Consider the following 20,892-nt stretch of genomic DNA (forward strand, 5'->3'; position numbering starts at 1 on the left):
CCTCAGGGTATGGCCCTCCACTCCATTTTTGAGGCATATCATCTTTATAGGACGGGGTAAAGTCCCAATACTAACAGGAGAAAATGCTTAGGACTCTAACAGGTTTTTGAGAATGTGTCAGTGAGGGCCACTAAATCCGACCTTTCTTGGTCCTCCTTGTTGTCTAGGAGGAAAACTAGTGTTTCTGCTGCTGTGTCAGTGAGTGCAACTATTCCAATCAGCAGGGTCCAGGGACCATTGCGGGTTCTTGGGCAAGGGGGGAACAACAAACAAACCAAAACCATGGGCAGTTTTTTTTCTTTCACATGGGAAACACTCAGGCATCAACAGGCTCACCCTTGAAATGCATCCTAAGCAATTGGGACCAATTTGACCAGCAAACCCTGAAAAATAGGCAGCTCACTTTTTTCTGCACTACAGCCTGGCCCCAATATTCTCTCTGATGGGGAAAAATGGCCACCTGAGGGAAGTATAAATTATAATACTATCCTGCATCTTGACCTTTTCTGTAAGAGGGAAGGCAAATGGAGTGAAATACCCTACGTTGAAGCTTTCTTTTCATTGAAAGAGAATCCACAACTATGCAAAGCTTGCAATTTACATCCCACAAGAGGACCTCTCAGCTCACCTCCATATCCTAGCCTCCCTATAGCTCCCCTTCCTATTAATGATAAGCCTCCTCTAATCTCCCTCACCCAGAAGGAAACAAGCAAAGAAATCTCCAAAGGACCACAAAAACTCCTGGGCTGTCAGTTATGTCCCCTTCAAGCTGTAGGGGGAGGGGAATTTGGCCCAACCCGGCTACATGTCCCCTTCTCCCTCTCTGATTTAAAACAGATCAAGGTAGATCTGGGAAAGTTTTCAGATGATCCTGATAGGTATATAGATGCTCTACAGGGTCTAGGGCAAACCTTCGACCTCACTTGGAGAGATGTCATGCTATTGTTAGATCAAACCCTGGCCTTTAATGAAAAGAATGCAGCTTTAGTTGCAGCCCAAGAGTTTGGAGATACCTGGAAAGGGACAAATTTCCTACCAGTCAGCAAGCCATCCCCATTATGGATCCCCACTGGGACCGCAACACAGATGATGGGAACTGGAGTTGCAAACATCTGTTGACCTGTGTTCTAGAAGGACTAAGGAGAATTAAGAAAAAGCCCATGAATTAGTCAATGATGTCCACCATAATTCAGGGAAAGGAAGAAAATCCTTCTGCCTTCCTCAAGCAGCTATGGGAGGCCTTAAGAAAATATACTCCCATGTAACCCGACTCCCTCAAGGGTCAATTGATCCTCAAAGATAAGTTTATTACCCAATAAGCTGCAGATATCAGGAGAAAGATCCAAAAGTGGTCCTTGGGCACTGAACAAAATCTGGAGGCATTATTAAACCTGGAAACCTCAGTGCTCTATAATAGGGACCAAGCGGAACAGGCCAAAAAGGAAAAGTGAGATCAGAGAAAGGCCACAGCCTTAGTCATGGCCCTCTGACAAACAAACTTTGGTGGTTCAGAGAAGACAGAAAATGGAACAGGCCAATCACCCAGTGGGGCTGGTTATCAATGTGGTTTGCAAGGACACTTTAAAAAAGTTTGTCCAACAAGACATAAGCTGCCCCCTCGCCCATGTCCATTATGCTGAGGCAATTATTGGAAGGCCCACTGCCCCACAGGACAAAGGTTCTCTTGGCCAGAAGCCCCCAACCAGATGATCCAAAAACAGGACTGAGGGTGCCCGGGGCAAGCGCCAGCTCATGTCATCAACCTCACTGAGCCCTGGGTATGTTTAACCATTGAGGGCAAGGAAATTGACTTCCTCCTGGACAGTGGTGCAGCTTTCTCAGTGTTAATCTCCTGCCCTGATGGCTGTCCTCAAAGTACGTTACCATCTGAGGAATCCTAGGACAGCCTGTAACCAGGTATGTCTCCCACCTCCTCAGTTGTAATTGGGAGACTTTGCTCTTTTCACATGCCTTTCCTGTTACGCCTAAAAATCCCACACCCTTATTAGGGAGGGACATATTAGCCAGAGCTGATCTACATGAATATGAGGAAAAAGTTACCCATTTGTTGTCCCCTACTTGAGGAGGGTATCAACCCTGAAGTCTGGGCATTGAAAGGACAACTCAGAAGGGCAAAAAAATGCCTGCCCAGTCCAAATCAGGCTAAAAGATCCCACCACTTTTCCTTATCAAAGGCAATATCCCTTAAGGCCTGAAGATCATAAAGGATTACAGGACATTGTTAGACATTTAAAAGCTCAAGGCTTAGTAAGAAAATGCAGCAGTCCCTGCAACACCCCAATTCTAGGAGTATAAAAACTAAATGGTCAGTGGAGACTAGTGCAAGATCTTAGACCCATCAATGAGGCAGTAATTCCTCTATATCCAGTTGCACCCAACCCCTATACCCTGCTCTGTGAAATACCAGAGAAAGCAGAATGGTTCACTGGTCTGGACCTCAAGAATGCCTTCTTTTGCATTCCCCTGCACTCTGACTCCCAGTTTCTCTTTGCCTTTGAGGAAAATCTCTTTCCCAGTGGAAAATCTGTGATCTGAGCAGTAGTCTTTATTTAAGTTCTGTTCTCAAAGTCTAACCTAGGCTGCATAGGGTCAGCTCAATGGATACACGAATAAAGGGTAAGTAAAGAATTTCAAAAGGGGGTCACTTTTCCAAACTTCTTTCTCTCCACAACCTCTCTGGTATTTTCTGGCACACTGGGATCATCTTTTTGGTTCTCTGGCCAGAAAGGTGGGACTTTACCCTGATCTTCTGCGTACTTTCCTACAACTCTAGGACAAACAATAAGAGGTCAGAAAGAAAGAAAAACAACATGGATATGCACAACACTCTTGGAACCACAGCTCTTCCAATTAGAAAGAAGGCTTCCCTCCTTTAGCGTTACAGGCTCTTGAAAGTCAAAATGATGCCTGTGCCATAATAGTGCTTGGTGGCTATGAAGAAGAGAATAAAGGAAAGACAAACAACAATGGGGAATGTACTTCAGAAGGTTGTCACCATTGATGTTCAAATTCTACTTATTCAACTCTGCCTATGCACATGCACACACACACACACACACACACACTCAAAACATACCTAGAAACACATCAACATTGTTTGACAAGGTTTTATATAAGGTCTTCTTTATCCTTTTCCACTAGAGTTTAATCTGAGGACAGCATTGTCAATCCATAGGAAAAAAAAATTGTGAATGTAAGTGATCTCTTTTGGTTATGAGATTGGCAGATAGAAAACTTTCACTCCTTTTTACAGCATGCATGCCTAATTTTTCGTGGAATTGGTGCCAATTTACTCATGAAAAGATAACTATACGAATCCTTCCTCCCCATCCCCTGTAGTGGAATGTATTCGCTCTAAATCATGATGTTCCTGCCAAAAAATATATTTTTCTGAGGTACGATTATTTACAAAATGTGTGATTGTAGCCTATAGCTTGAAAACCATCATGTCACTTTCTTCTGTCTAGGTATTTCACAAATTAATCACTGTGAATAGTTTAACTCAGTGAATAGCCAGAATGCTGAATCTTTTGGGGGTTAGGCAACTCAGAAGGACTTGACATATTTTTTAGGCATGATGATTTCTGTAATAACTGATCCTATTATTTATAAGCTTTACAAGGCAGTGACATATCAATAAACAAATGCCTTAAAAATCAGTTTCCTTTGGATCCAGAATGTTTTTAACAATTTTCTATTAAAGAACATGGCATATACAAAATCTGTTTTATTGGTATTTTCAAATATGACTCCCAAGTTTCAGTATTTGCAGGACATTTGGAAATGTTTATAAGCAAAATTTTTGTGTCTCTAAATGAGCATAATAAAATCTAAAATAAAAACACACTTGTTGGCACAAAAGCTGTCATGTTTCATGTAGCTTTTCCTTTCCTAATTGGAAGAGAAAAATATAGAAATTGCAGGGTAGTTTGCATCCATCTTCATAAAAGGTGTTGAAGGAATAATTTTGGAAAATCAAGTTTATATACAGTTCTCTTTGTATTTAGCCTTTCTTGCACACATACACATGTTCATGATTATGGACTACTATTTGCCAATAGTAGAAAATATTGATTTGATTTACCTCATCTAAGAAAAAGAGAAAGAACTCTGACTGTGAATTATGATTAAAGTTGTGACTTGTTTTATATCCAATATAAAATTTACCTAAAATGTATTTCTTACTTCTTGATATAAAACTTTATGTTGTAAGCTTTATGGTAAATCTTATCAGAGAAACTGGGACACTTGGCAGAGATGGCTAGTGGCTTGTCCACTATCCATTCTTATGTTATTTCTTTTATTATGGATTCCCTATGTTCTTAGAAGATCACAACGAACCTAGCTAAAAATTTTCCATCATTAGGTAAGTCTTTTGTGAAAGCTCCTAAATATGTGTCTGGTAACAAATTCCTTCTTTTTCTCTTGCTAATTTCTCCCTTCATTCAGCATGAATTACACGCATAAATACTGGACCTCCAGCAATCATCTTGAGGGTGTGAAAAGAGCTTGCAGGTGCAAACTACATAATAAGAAAACACAACAGAAAGATGTAAGGAGCCATGGTCAATTAGGTCATCGTGAAACCACATTACAATGCTGGGCTACCTATCACTGCAATTTTATTATGAAAAGGAGAAAACAATAAATTTTATTGAAGTTGTTTCTTTGTATCTCTGTTACTGTATCAGCCAAATTGATTTTCTAGCAGATACAAGATATGTAGTGTATATCAGTTGTTGTCTTTCTATAACAGTAATTTTCCTTTGGTGGAAAAGTTTGCTTCCACTATGCATGATTTTAATAAATATAATCTTTCTTTGGAGTCTGACTTTCTTTCCATTATTGGTCAGCTCATAGTGTACATTTGAATTAAGCTCTGTAAAACAGCACAAGTCATCCTTACCCCCAGCCTAAATATTCATCTTGCAGTGAGCATGTGTATAAATTGTACCTGTTGAAAGATTGATCCTGTTGAAGGATCTGTGCACTTAGCATGAGAGAGAAAGAGAGAAAAAAAGTTATACTCTCTCCCATAGGTGGTGTTATGAAGAAAGATGGGGTCTACTAGGGGCCCTATTTCCTATCCAACATAGAGCAGATCTGAGAAAATGAAGTATACTCAGAAAGAAATCAGGTTTAAGATACTGGAAGAAAAAGGAGAGTTCTGGTATTTTTCAAGTCCTTAGTGCCAGTTGTCCCTGAAGCTGAATTACACTTCTTTACAATAGATCCCATCTTGTATTTCTTTTATCTAAGCTTCTTGGGATGCAGGTACTTATCATTCACTTTCAAAACATAATAACCTAGTAGACTAATTTGAATCATTGTCATTGTTCACATAGAATACAAATGCATGTTCATTTCGGTTTAGAGATTCCTTGATTTATAACTTAACTTGGACAATAAGTGATTGACTCTTAAATTAGCTCTTGCCAGGGGCCCTCATTGTTGAAAAAGTTTAAGATGTTGTTCATTCTTATTCACATTCTGAAGTCAGTATTTTAGCCCAAGTCTTATACTTTGTCTTGAATTTTGTATTCTTTCTCAATATCTGAATTTTGTTTGTTTGTGTGTTTACATTTTCTTCTTCACTGTGTGTTTGCTTCCTGGCAGTCTATCTACTTGACTCAATATGAAGGGGGAAGACACGTTCTCTCATTATTCTATATTTATTTACCTAACTAAAAATTCTTAGGTGTCAATGAAGGGACCAAATGAGGCAGGTGATTACAAATATGACCAAGACACAGTGATAGAGTGATTACTTTTAATGTGCTTAAAGACAAGTGCATACAGTTATGTAAAGATAAATGCCAATAAATACTGATGCTAGAAATAATTACAAGGAGCCATGAGGTATGAAAAAGGAAGTGGTCAATTTATCTTAGAATGGAGGAGTGTTCAGTAAAGACTTCAAACAAAATTCAAACTGGAACAAAATCTTCAAAGATCAGTGGAGATAAGTGGTTAAGGCAAATTGTTTTCTTCATAGAATTTTCAATAGTTTACCCAGTCTGAAGATTAGGGTAAATTTTGGGGATGGATGACAAATCAAGAAATAGCATTGGGTAACTAAGCAGCAGCAAGATCATAGACGCAGTGGTACACTTTGCCAAGAATGGATATTTCCCTATTAGGAACTATTGAATGGTTTCAACAAGTTGACCCTGATTACAATGTAGCTTAATTAAGTTACGTTTTATGAAAGCCAGAGTAAGAATGCACCAGTGGGGATGAGCAGAGTGGATAAATTTAAGAAACCATAAGGATACCAGAAAACCAGAAACTATAATACTTAGTAGACACATGTGGTTGATTAAACATGGCCACAGATTCTTTGCATCTGCTGAGAGTTGGAGTTTCCTGTCTTTCAATATGGGTTTATCTGTATGGCTGATTTGACTAAAAGAGTGCAGGGGACATGATACAATGTTATTTTCATACATAGGCCTCGGGGAAAATAATATGTTACTCCCTGATCCTTGGAACACCCTCTATGAAAGCACTGAGCTACCATGTAGGCAGTCCAACCACTCTAAAATCACAAAACATAGATGTTCTGATAGAAAATTCCATCAAGCCCAGTTTTGTAGCTGTGATAGTTAATACTGAGTGTCAACCTGAATGGATTGAAGGATGCAAAGTATTGATCCCGGATGTGTCAATGAGGATGTTGCCAAAGGAGATTAACATTTGAGTCAGTGGGCTGGGAAAGGCAGACCCACCCTTTATCTGGGTAGGCACCAACTGATAAGCTGCCAGCATGGCTAGATATAAGAAGCAGGTGGAAAACTGTGAAAAGACAAGACTAGCCTAGCCTCCTAGCCTACATCTTTTTCCTATGCTGGATGCTTCCTGCCCTGGTGTATTGAACTCAAGTTCTTCAGTTTTGGGACTTGGACTGGCTCTCCTTACTCCTCAGTTTGGAGACAGCCTATTGTGGGACCTCATGATCCTGTGAGTTAATACTTACTAAATATATATATATGGAGAGAGAGAGAGGAGTTTTTGGTACGGGAGTGGTTCTAGAGGAACAGAATATTAAGAATGGAGTTCTTTCATTGGTTCTGGGGTTTTAGGAGTTGGCTGCTTAGACCCCAAAATGTTAAGGCCTCTACTTCTAATAGTATGGAGAACACTGATAGTCATTGGCATTAACTGTTTAGAGAGTTATGCAAAATAAATGCGTTTGACACTAGTGATTCACTGCTCATGAGTGGCAAGGAGTTTAGTGACTCCATACATAATAACTTTGACTATATTTGAAGAACCAAGGACCATAATGAAGCTGGTTGGTTGCTCCTAAGTTCAGTGGACAAAGTGATGAAAGACAATGATGAACTCAGTATTCCATCTCCTAGCTTCAGAAGCAGATGCTGAGCCTGACATCTGCTAAGATTGCCCTGAGTGAGAGTTTTATCTCCTGTAGAGAAAGAGCTGAAATTATGGAAAAACAGACACAAGCGCTTATCATGCGAGTGGCTCACTGCAATGAAAGGTGCATGCACAGCTTCACCAGGTATCTACTGTTACAGTAAGGGCATTGATTGGAAAAGAATGGGACCCAGCAACTTGTAATGGGGATGTGTGGGAGGATCCTGCTGAAGCTGGGGACACTGAGTTTGTAACTCTGATGAACATTTTTGCCAGAAGAAACAGCTTCCCCATCCCCAGTAGTGGCAACATCCCCTCTTTGACCCATGCTGCCATCAACCTTCTCACCTTTGCCTGAGGAAATAAACCCTGTGCTGCCTGAGGCAACAGTGGTGGCCTTCTCTGAGGCAGTTGCCAGGAAAGATAATGTCAATTCTCCTCAAGAACCACCCACAACACCGCTGTTTGCTTCTAGACCTATAACTAAAGTCTCCACAGGCCCCAAGAGGTGAGTTTGAGAGTGTGACCCATGAGGAGGTGTGCTATACTAAAAAAGAACTGCTTGAGTTTTCTAATTTTGGACTGCTTCTGTTTCCCAGAAATCTGTAGAACAGGCATGGGAATGCATATTAAGGGTGTGGGATAATGGAGGAAGAACATAGAATTGGATCAGCCTGAATTTATTGATTTGCATCCACTATGTAGGGACTCTGCATTTAATGTTGCAGCATGGGGGGTTAAAAAGGTTCTAATAGTTTATATGCTTTGTTAGCTGAAATATGGATTAAAAGATGGCCCATTGTGAATGAGCTGGAAATGCCTGATCTCCCTTGGTTTAATGTAGAGGAAGGGATCCAAAGGCTTAGGGAAATTGGGATTTTAGAGTGGATTAGTCACCTTAGACCTACTCTTCCCAACTGGGAGGGTCCTGAAGATATATTCTTGACTAATGTCTTGCAAAATAGATGTATGAGGGTAGCACCTGCATCTTTAAAGAGCCCAGTAATTGCTCTTCTCTGTATGTCAAATCTAACAGTGGGAACTGTGGTCACTCAACCACAAAATTTAAATACAATGGGAATAATTAGATCCTGAGGTGGCAGGGACTAAGTGGCAGCACTCAACCATCAAAGGCATGGTGGGCATAGCTACCGTAATGGACAGCAGAGGCAAAGTGGGAATCAGAATAGTCTGATTTGTGTAGAGCTCTGGCATTAGCTAATTAATCACAGCATTCCTAGAAGTGAAATTGATAGGAAGCTGCATTCCTACTTAATTAATACAAGCAGAAAACTTCTAGGTCGAATGGACAAAAGACTAATTTGAATTATAAAAACAGAAAATCACAGCCCCTCAATCAATTTCCAGACTTGAGCCAGTTTACAGAGCCAGAACCCCTTGAATAAAGTGGAGACCGGGTCTCCTTAAGAAAGGACACCACTACATTACTAAAAATTTATGCTGTAAATCTTTCTCCCATCCTTCCTCAATGAGACCTCTGGCCTTTTACCAAAGAAACTGTCCATTAGAGAAAGGGCAAAGACATTTCAGGGACTACTGGACACTGGCTCTGAGCTGACATTGATTCCAGGGGACCCAAAACATCATTGTGGTCTTCCAGTTAAAGTAGGGGCTTACAGAGGTCCAATAATTCATAGAGTTTTAGCTCAGGTCCAACTTACAGTGTGTCCAGTGTACCCCTGGACTCATCCTGTGATTATTTCTCCAGTGCCAGAATGCATAATTGGCACAGACATACATAGCAGTTGATAGAACCCCATATCGGCTCCCTGACTGGTAGGGTGAGGGGTACTATAGTGGGAAAGGCCACTTGGAAGCCATTAGACCTGCTTCTAGCTAGAAAAATAGTCAATCAGAACCAATATCTCATCCCTGGAGGGACTGCAGAGATTAGTGCCACCATCAAGGAATCAAAAGATGCAGGGGTGGTGATTCCCACCACTTCCCCATTCAACTCTCCTATTTTGCCTGTGCAGAAGACAGATGGATCTTGGAGAATAATAGTAGATTATTATTAGCTTAACCAAGTGGTGACTCCAATTGCAGCTGCTGTAGCATATGTGGTTTCATTGCTTGAGCAAATTAACACATCTCCTGGTACCTGGTATGCAGCCACTGACTTGGCAAATGTGTTTTTCACCATTCCTGTCCATGAGGACCACCAGAAGCAATCTGCCTTCAGCTGGCAAGACCAGAAATATACCTCTACTATCCTACCTCAGGAGTATATCAACTCTCTGGCTTTGTGTCATAATCTTATTCAGAGAGACCTCAATCCTTTTTTGCTTCTGCAACATATCACACTGGTCCTTCACATTGATGACATTATGCTGACTGGATCCAGTGAGCGAGAAGTAGCAAACACTGGACTTACTGATGAGACATTTGCATGCCACAGGATGGAAAATAAATCTGAATAAAATTCAGGGATCTTCTACCTCAGTAAAATTTCTGGGGGTACAGTTGTGTGGGGCCTTTTGAGAAACTCCTTCTAAGGTAAAGGATAAGTTGCTGCATTTGGCCCCTCCAACAACCAAGAAACAGGCATAAAGCCCTGTGAACCTGTTTGGATTTTGGAGGCAACACATTCCTCATCTTGTGTTACTCCAGCCTATTTATTGAGTGACCCAAAAGGCTGCCAGTTTTAGTGGAGTCCAGAACAGGAGAAGGCTCTGCAATAGGTCCAGGCTGTTGTGCAAGCTGCTCTGCCACTTGGGCCATACGATCCAGCAGATCTAATGGTGCTTCAGGTGTCAGTGGCAGATAATGAAGCTGTTTGGGGCCTTTGGCAGACCCTCACTGGTGAATCACAGAGAAGGCCTCTAGGATTTTGGAGCAAGGCCCTGCCATATTTTGCAGATAGCTTCTCACCTTTTGAGAGACAGCGCTTGGCCTGTTACTGGGTTTTGGTGGAAACTGAACATTTGACTATGGGTCATCAAGTCACCATGTGACCTGAACTGCCTATCATGAACTGGGAGCTTTCTGACCAATCTCACCATAAAGTGGGTTGTGCACAGCAGCATTCCATCATCAGATGTAAGTGGTATATACGTGATTGGGCTCGAGCAGGTCCTGAAGGTACAAATAAGTTACATGAGGAAGTGGTTCAAATGCCCATGGTCTCCACTCTTGTCATCCTGCCTTCTCTCCCCCAGCCTGCACCGATGGCATCATGGGGAGTTCCCTATGATCAGTTGACAGAGGAAGAGAAGACTAGGGCCTGGTTCACAGATGGTTCTGCATGATCTTCAGGCAACACCCAGAAGTCAACAGCTGTACCACTACAGCCTCTTTCTAGGACATCCTTGAAGGACAGCAGTGAAGGAAAACCTCCCCAGTGGGCAGAACCTCAAGCAGTGCACCTGGTTGCGCACTTTGCATGGGAGGAGAAATGGCCAGATGTGTGATCATATACTAATTCATGGGCTGTAGCCGGTGGTTTGGCTGGATGGTCAGGGACTCGGAAGAAGCATGATTAGAAAATTGGTGATAAAGAAATTTGGGAAAGACGTATGTGGATGGATCTCACTGAGTGGTCAAAAACTGTGAAGATGTTTGTATTCTATGTGAGTGCTCACCAATGGGTGACCTCAGCAGATAAGGATTTTAATAATCAAGTGGATATGATGACCAGTTCTGTGGACAGCACTCAGCCTCTTCTCCAGCCACCCCTGTCATTGCCCAATGGGCCCATGAACAGAGTGGCCATAGTGGCAGGGATGGAGGTTACAAATGGCCTCAGCAACATGGACTTGCACTCATCAAGGCTGACCTGGCTACAGCCACTGCTAAATGCCCAATTTGCGAGCAGCAGAGACCAACATTGAGCTCTCATTATGGCACCAGTCCTTGGGGTGATCAGCCAGCTACCTAGCGGCAGGTTGTTATATTGGACATCTTTTCTTATAAAAAGGGCAGAGGTTTGTCCTCACTGAAATAGACACTTACTCTGGATATGGGTTTGCTTATCCTGCATGCAATGTTTCTGCCAAGACTACCATCCATGGACTCACAGAATGCCTTATCCACCATCATGGTATTCCATACAGCATTGCTTCTAACGAAGGCACTCACTTTACAGCTAAAGAAGTGCAGCAGTGGGCTCATGCTCACGGAATTCAGTGGTCTTACCATGTTCCACATCACCCTGAAGCATCTGGATTGATAGAATGGTGGAATGACCTTTTGAAGTCACAATTATTGTGCCAATTAGGTAAAAAATACTTTGCAGGTCTGGGGCAAAATTCTGCAGAAGGCCATATATACTCTGCATCAGCATCCAATATATGGTACTGTTTCTCCCATCATTGGATTCATGGGTCCAGGAATCAAGGGATGGAAGTGGAAGTGGCACCACTCACCATTGCCCCTAGTGATCCACTAGCAAAATTTTTGATTCCGGTTCCCATGGCATTACTTTCTGCTGGCCTAGAGGTGTTAGTTCCAGATGGAGGAATGCTGCCACCAGGAGACACAGTGATTCCATTAAACTGGAAGTTAAGATTGCCACCTGGACACTTTGGGCTCCTCCTATTAAACATAAGGGTTTAAGTCAACAGGCTAAGAAGGGAGTTACAGTCCTAGCTGGGGTGATTGACCCAGACTATCAAGATTAAATCAGCCTACTACTCCGCAATGGAGGTTAGGATGAGTATGCATAGAATATAGGCGATCCATTAGGGGTCTCTTAGTATTACCATTCCCCATGATTAAGGTCAATGGGAAACTACAACAGCCCAATTCAGGCAGGACTACAAATGTCCTAGACCTTTCAGGAATGAAGGTTTGGGTACTCCACCAGGAAAAAAAAAAACATGACCTGCTGAGATACTAGCTGAAGGCAAAGGGAGTACAGAATGGGTAGTAGAAGAAGGTAGTCATCATTACCAGCTGCAGAAACGAGGACTGTACACATTAAGAATATTTCCTCCTTCTTTTGTGAAAACATGTTTGTGCATGTTTACACTTGTACTAAGAAAATATCTTCATTTTATTTCCTTTCGCCATTATCATATGACATAAGATTTATTGACTTCTTATCAGCATTTAAGTATTGTTAACTTTATGTAACAAAAAGTTGGGGACTGGTACATTTCTGGTTGTATGAAGGACAGTTTTATTATGTTAGGTGTAATTATGATCTTATTATTCACCGTATTTGAAGATTATTTATGATCCCAGAAGATGTGTATGGGTTTAAGTTGACAAGGGGTGGACTTGTGATGGTTAATACTGAGTGTCAACTTGATTGGATTGAAAGATACAAAATATTGATCCTGGATGCTTCTGTGAGGGTGTTGCCAAAGGAGATTAACATTTGAGTCAGTGATCTAAGAAAGGCAGATCCACCCTTAACCTGGGTGGGCACCATCTGATCAGCTGCCACCATGGCTAGAATATGAAAAGCAGGCAGAAAAATGTGAAAAGATGAGACTGGTCTAGCCTCCCATTCTATCTCTTTCTCCTGTGCTGGATGCTTCCTGCCCTGGAACATCAGACTCCAAGTTCTTCAGTTTTGGGACTCAAACTGGCTCTCCTAACTCCTCAGTTTGCAGACAGCCTATTGTGGAACCTTGTGATCATGTGAGTTAATACTTAATAAACTCCCCTTTATATATATACACATATATATATACACACATATATACACACACACGTATATATACATATATACATATATACACACATATATACATATATACACATGTGTATATATACAGACATATATATACATATATACATTATATATACAGATATATACACACATATATATGTATAAAGCACAGAACTCCCCTTATACATAATTTATATATATATAAAATATATATAAAGGACAGAACTAATAGCAAATACATATATATTTTTTTTCTCTAGAGAGGGACAGAACTAATATATATAAAGCACAGAACTAATATATATAAAGCACAGAACTAATAACTATCATATATATTTATATATTATATATAAATAAATATAAATATAAATATATATATATGTTCTGTGCCTCTAGAGAACTCTAATACACAGACTTTAAAGACTAGAACATTTAAAAGTCACTGCATATATTGGAAAAGCAAGGACATCACATTCAATACGATCACAAGTTATACAATGAAACAGGAAAGTTTCACACACACACACACACACACACACACACACACAGAAACATTCCCCAAGAAGAAATAGATGGCAGATCTAGCATACAATGACTTTTAAATAGCTGTCTTAAAAGTGTCCAAAGAACTAAAGGAAAATGCAACGGAAGTCAAGACAATAATATATGAACAACATGAAAATATCAATAAAAGAAAAAGAAGAAACCAAAAACAAATAATAGTGTTAAAGAGCATAATTGAAATAATAAATTCACTAGAGGGATTCAAAGGCTGCTGTTAGCATACAGATAAGGAATTAGTGTACTTGATGATAGAACAGTTGAAATTATTGAGTGTAAGGAATATATGGGAAAAAAATTGTAGAAAAGTGAACAGAGTCTAAGAAACTTGTGGAATATCATCAAGCATAATTGATGTGATGCACATTGAGGGAATTCCAGTAGGAAAAGAGAGAGATAAAGAGACATAGAGATTATTAAATAATGGCTCAAAACTTTCCAACTTTGATGATAGACATAAATATCAAAGAAGAACACACACACACCAGAACAAAATTAGACACACCGAAAGGAGGCCCATGCTGAGACATTATAATCAAAAGGGAAAACCTTGAAAACACAGAGAAATAAGTGACTCACCACATACAACTGACATTCAATAAGATTATAACAGATTTTTTTAATACAAACTTGGAAGGCCAGAAAGCAGTGGGCTAATATATTTAAAGTGCTAACAGAAAAAAAAAGTCAACCTAAAATGCTACTTTTGATAAAACCGTATGTTGAAAGTGATGGAAAAATTATGACATTCCCAAACAAATAAAGGCTAATGTAGTTTATTACTACAGGATTTGTCCTGCAAAAAGTGCTAGAGTTCTACAAGTTGAAATAAAAGGATGTTAGACAGCAATTCAAAGAAATATGAAGAATAAAACATAAGTAAAGGTAAATACATGGGTATGTATAAAAACTAGTATTACTTTAGCATAATTTGTAACTTCACCTTTTGTTTTCCACGTGATCTAAGAGATTAACATATTAAGTATAATTATTAGGCTAAAAGATAGTATTAGTGTAACTTTGGTTTATAACTATATTTTGCTTTCTACATAAGTTACTAATGCATTTAAAATAATTAATTTATGTTTCAAAACATGTTTACGTTTTGTGACATGAATAACTGAAATTTTGTGACATCAATAACTGAAAGGGTCAAGGATAGAACTGTTAAGGGCCAGAGATTTTGCATGTTATAGGTAAGCTGGTATAAATCCAAATTAGAGTATTGTAACTTCTGTATTTTAATGTAGTCTTAATGTTAACCACAAAAAATAGTTATATATAGCATATATACAAAAGCAAATGATAAGTGAATTGAAACCTTTCACTACAAAAAAATTAAGCATAAAATAACACATTAATGCAGAAAAGGAGAAATAAAAAAGCTGTAAGACATATAGAAAACAAATACCAAACATGAAATAAGTAAATCTCTTATTATCAATCATTACATTACATGTAAATGGATTAAACCTTCCAACTAAAAGACAGAAATTGGCAGGAAAAAGAATAAAAAAAATACGGCCCAATTCCATGCTATTTACAGGGACTTCCATTAGATCAAAAAACACAGGTTGAAAGTGAAAGAATAGAAAAAATATTCTGTTTTAATAGTAACCAAAATGGAATGAGGGTAACTATGCTAACATCAGATGGAAAAAAAACTTTTAATGAAAAAAGTGTGCAATAGACAAAGAAGTCATTGCATATTAATTAATGGTTTGATAAGATAAGAATAGGTAACAATTATGAACATTCATATACACTCATGTATCTGATAATGTATCATCAAAAAATGTGAAACAAAAATTGACAGAATTACTGTGAGAAAAAGACTGTTGTACAATAATATTTGGAGATGTCAGTACCCCACTTTCAATAATAGGCCAGACAAAAGATAAGAAAATAATAGAGAACTTAAACAACATAGTAAACCAACTAGATCTAGCAGACACATATAGAACACTCTACTCAAGAACAACAGAATATCCATTATTCTCAAGTGCATATAAGTCATTTTCCAGGATAGACTATATGTTAGACCACAAATTAATTCTTAATATATTTAGATATATAGATATATATATAATAAAGTATAATTTCTAATCATAAAGGATAAAGTTAAAAATCAACAACAGAAGAAAAACTGGAAAATTCACAAATTTAATATTAAATATTAAACAATACACCCTTAAACAACCAATGGATAAAAAAATTACAGGACATGTAGACATTACTACAATAGAGATAAATGAGAATGGAAACACAACATATGAGAATTTATGGAATACAACAGAAGCAGTGCTGAGAGAGAAAACCATAATTATAAATGCTTACATTAAATTACATTTTAAAAGAGAGATCTCAAATCAAAAAAGAAACCAGAAGAAAAATTGAAACCCAAAGCTACCAGAAGAAAGTGAATGATAATGAATAAGCAGAGATAAATGAAATAGAAAGTAGAAAACTACAGAGAAATTTTCTTTAAAGCTGCTTCTTCAAAAAGATAAATAGAATTTACAGCCATTTAAGAAGATTTACTAAGAAAAAAGAAAACTTAAAATACTAAAATCAGAAATGACAGTGGGGACATTCCTACTGAATCTACAGAAATTAAATGGATTATATGAACAACTATCTACCAAAAAATCGGATAACCTAGATTAAATGGAAAAAATTACAGAAACACAAAACTTGCCAATACTGAAATAAAAAATGAAAACTCTAAGTAGACTTATAGCTAGTAAGAAGACTGAATCAGTAACCAATAATTTTCTGACCAATAAAAGCCCTGGACCTATTACCTTCACTTGTGGGTTCTACCAAACATTTAAAGAATAACTAACTGCTTTCTCAAACTTTTTCAGGAATTTCAAGATGTGGGAACGTAAACACTTTCTGACTCATTATATGAGGCCAGCACTGTCTTGATACCAAAGCTATAGAAAAATAGTACACAGGGAAAAATAAACTAAGTAAACACTCCCCAAAACTGCAGAACAATATACTTTATACTCATTGATTAAAATATTCTTATCAAAATACTAGCAATCCAAGTTCATCAGTATATTAAAAAGATTACAAATCATGATGAGTGGGATCTATTCATGTAATGTAAGGATGGTGCAAACTATGAAAATCAATTAACATAACATACCACATTAACAGAATGAAGAACAAAATCCACATAATAATTCCACTGATGCAGAGTAATCATTAGACAAAATTCAACATCCCTTTTCAGGAAAAAAAAAATGGTTAATAAACTAGGAACAGCAGTAAGCTAACTCAACATAATAAAAATTATATATAAAAGCCAGTAATCAAGATCACACTCAATGATGAAAGACTAAGAGCTTTTTCTCCAAGATCACAAATGAGACAAGGCTACCTGATTTTACCACTTCTATTTAGCACAGTACTAGAAGCTCTAGCCAGAGCCAATAGTCAAAATAAATAAATAAATAAATAAAATAAAATAAAGAAAGAAAGAAAAAGAAAGAAAGACAGAAAGAAAGAAAGAAAGAAAGAAAAAAAAGAAAGAAAGAAAGAAAGAAAGAAAAAGAAAAGAAAGAAAGAAAGGAAATACAAACTGGAAAGGAATAAGAATTACCTCTATTCTCAGATAATATAATCTTATATGTAGAAAACCCTCAACATTCCACCAAAAAAAACCCTGTCAGAATAAATAAATTTAACAAAGTAGCAGGTTACACAGTCAAAATGCAAAATTAGTTGCATTTTTATACACTAATATGAACAATTTGACAAAGAAGTAAAGAAAGCAATTCCATTTACAATAGCATCAATAAGAATAAAATACTTAAGAATTAACGAAGATAGTGAAAGATCTGTACAATAAAAATTTTAAAACATTGCTAAAAGAAATTAAATAAGACATAAACAAATGGAAAGACATTCCATGTCCATGGATTGGAAAACTTAATATTGTTAAAATTTCAATACTACCCAAAGTTAACCACAGATTAATTGCAATCTCTGTCAAAATTCAAATGGTGTGGAATTTTTTGTGGAAATAGAAAAATCTATCCTAAAATTCATATTTAATCTCAAGAGAAGCCAAATAGCCCAAACAATTTTGAAAAAGAACAAAAGTCCAAGATCACACTTCTAGATTTTAAAATTTTTTTCAAAGTTACAATAATAAAAACAGCATTGTACTGGAATAAAGACAGATATATAGATAAATAGAATAGATGGAGAGCAAGAAATAAACAATCACATATATGGTCAAATGACTTTTATTAATTTTTTAATTTAACTCTTTTTTTTTTTGAGACAGTTCTCACTCTGTTGCCTAGGCTGGAGTGCAGTGACGCAATCTTGGCTAACTGCAACCTCCACCTCCTGGGCTTAGGGAATCCACTCATCTCAGCCTCCTCAGTTTCTGGCCACCACAATGGTGGGAATGTTGGTGAAAATATAAAATGGTACAGCCCCTGTAGAAAACAGCATGGCGGCTCTTCATAAAGCAAAAATATAATTACCATATGATCCAGTTCTTCCACTTCTGGATATATACCCACAATAATTTGAAGCAGAATCTTGAAGAGTTATTAGTACAATCATGTTCATAGTAGCACTATTCACAATAACTAAAGGATGGAAACAACCCAAGTGTCCGTGGACAGATGGATGGATAAGCAAAATGTTGTATACACATACAGTGGAATATTTATTCCTCCTCAAAGGTAAGGATTATTTGACATATGTTACTACATGAACGAACTTTGAGGATATTATTCTAAGTGAAATAAGCCAGTCATGAAAGTTCACATACTGTATGTTTTCACTTTATGAGGGCACCTAGAGTAGTCAAAAGTTATAGAAACAAATAGTAGAGTGGTCATTGCCAGTGGCTGTTGGGAGAGGAATGGGAGTTATTGTCTAATAGGTATAGAGTTTCAGTTTTATGAGATGAAGAGTACTGGAGAAGGATGGTGGCAATGATGTACAACAATGTGATTGTACTAAATTCCAATGAACTACACTATTAAAATGATTAGGATAGTAAATTTTATTTTATGTATATTTTATCACATAAAAATTTGAAAATATTTTCCATAAAAATGCAAATTGTCAAGCATAGCCAAGAAAATCTGAAAAAAAGAAGCTAGAGACACCACCAGATGAATTTAAAGCTGTAATCATTAAAGAATGAGATACCTGTGCAAACAAAGAAATAGATCAATGGAAGGAAATACAGAGTTCAGAAGCAGACTTTATATATACATTGATATGTTTTATGAGAAAAGTGATGCTGCAATACATTAGAAAGAAGGTAATTATTTCAATAATAACCTGTGCTGATTGTTTTCTATATGGGGACAAAACATATCAAACCCCTATCTCACACCATACACAAAAATAAATCCAAATAGATTGTGTATTAAGTGTAAACCTTACATAATAAAGTCTAGTAAACAACTGGAAACATATCTTCCTAAGTCCTTGAGAAGACAGATATCTTAAAATTGACAAGATGTTGTAAATGTACAATCTTAAAAAATGGATAAATCGATCTATTTTATAATTTACAACTTACACTTATCAAATGTCAAAGAAGAATTTATTATAATTTACAACTTTTACTTACCAAATGTCAATGAAGAGAGAATTGGGGATAGTTTCTTCTCCAATCACATTTACCTGAGAAAGGAACAAATAAAGGACTCCTGCAAATTTGTAAGAGAAACATAGATAACCCAACAGAAAAATAAAGATTTTAACAGACACTTCCTGAAATGATATTCAAATCCCCATATTAACATATAAAATAGATGCCCAACTTCATTAACCATTTTAGAAATGAAAGTTAAAGTTAAACTGAAATACTAATGTAAACCAACTAGAATCACTAGACTGCAAAATGTGGAACAGTTCAAGTATTGTTGAAAACGTATAGCAGCTGGTACACATTTTTAAAAACTCTTAGGGTCTGCTAAAATTGAACATATACTGAGTCCATGATTCAAAATTTCCCCTATAAGGTATAGTACCAACAGAATATATTCATATTTTCAGTAAAAAACATGTATCAAAATGTGCATAGAAGCCAATTCACAGAGCTGTATACCTTTCTGTGTTTATATTATTATTCAATGATAAATAAAATTCTCTGGTGAAACTCCAGAATGTCCTAACTTGTGAATACATCTGGCATGAGCCTTACTTTTCTGACCATCTCTTAATCCTATAGACACATTTCCTGTCTCTTCCTTTCCCCATCTTATTATTCTGTATTCGTGGAATTCTATACTCTAGCAATAGTGAATTTCTTATATTTCCCCAAATGAATTATGCTATAGTATTTGCTAAATTATATTTACACGCTCAACTTTTCCTATTACTCTTCACACTTTCATTCCACCTCATCTTTCTAACTGCTGTCTTCCAAATTCGTTATTTGCTTTAATATTTTAACCTGCACTCTTCTGATAAATTTTCCTTCACATCTTTTCACACGGTCTCACTCAAATATAAGCATGTACTGTTCCTATGCCTATCTCTGTCACCTTTTGTACATAAATACCACAACACTCATCATGGCTTAGTGTCTCATTTATGTGTACAAATGTTTTCTATCAGAACATAAATCAATTGAGGGAATGTTGGGGGAAGAGTTCATGGACACATGTATGTATTTTTGGACCACCAGTCCATTGTCCTATATCTGTTAAAAATAGTTATTAAATAGATATTTGCTCAATGAGCAAGTGAATTATTAAAAGATGCATTTCCTTAACTAAGGAATAGAATTGGTTATTTCAATATAATTTTTACTCTGTCTAGGAAATGTATGAATCTTTTTTTTTTTTTTCGAGATGGAGTCTCGCTCTGTTGCCCAGGCTGGAGTGCAATGGCATGATCTTGGTCCCCTGAAACCTTCGCCTTCTGGGTCAAGCGATTCTCCTGCCTCAGCCTCCCAAATAGCTGGGGTTACAAGCCCGTGCCACCACACCCAGCTAATTTTTGTATTTTTTTTTTTTTTTAGTAGAGATGGGGTTTCACCATGTTGGCCAGGCTGATCTTGAATTCCTGGCCTCAGGTGATCCACCCCCCTCTGCCTCCCAAAGTGCTGGGATTACAGGTGTGAGCCGCCATGCCCGGTGGGAAATGCATGAATCTTATCCTTCGATTCAAAACAATACATGATCCAGAATTAAATTAGAACAACAATTTCAATATGCTGCTCAGAGACTCCTGGGGGTCTGTAAGACTAAAACAATTCTCATAATAATACTAAGACATCATTGCTTTTTATTCTCATTATT

The sequence above is a fragment of the Pongo abelii genome, chromosome 7 (assembly GCF_028885655.2).
Source record: "Pongo abelii isolate AG06213 chromosome 7, NHGRI_mPonAbe1-v2.0_pri, whole genome shotgun sequence".
Lineage (NCBI taxonomy): Eukaryota > Metazoa > Chordata > Mammalia > Primates > Hominidae > Pongo > Pongo abelii.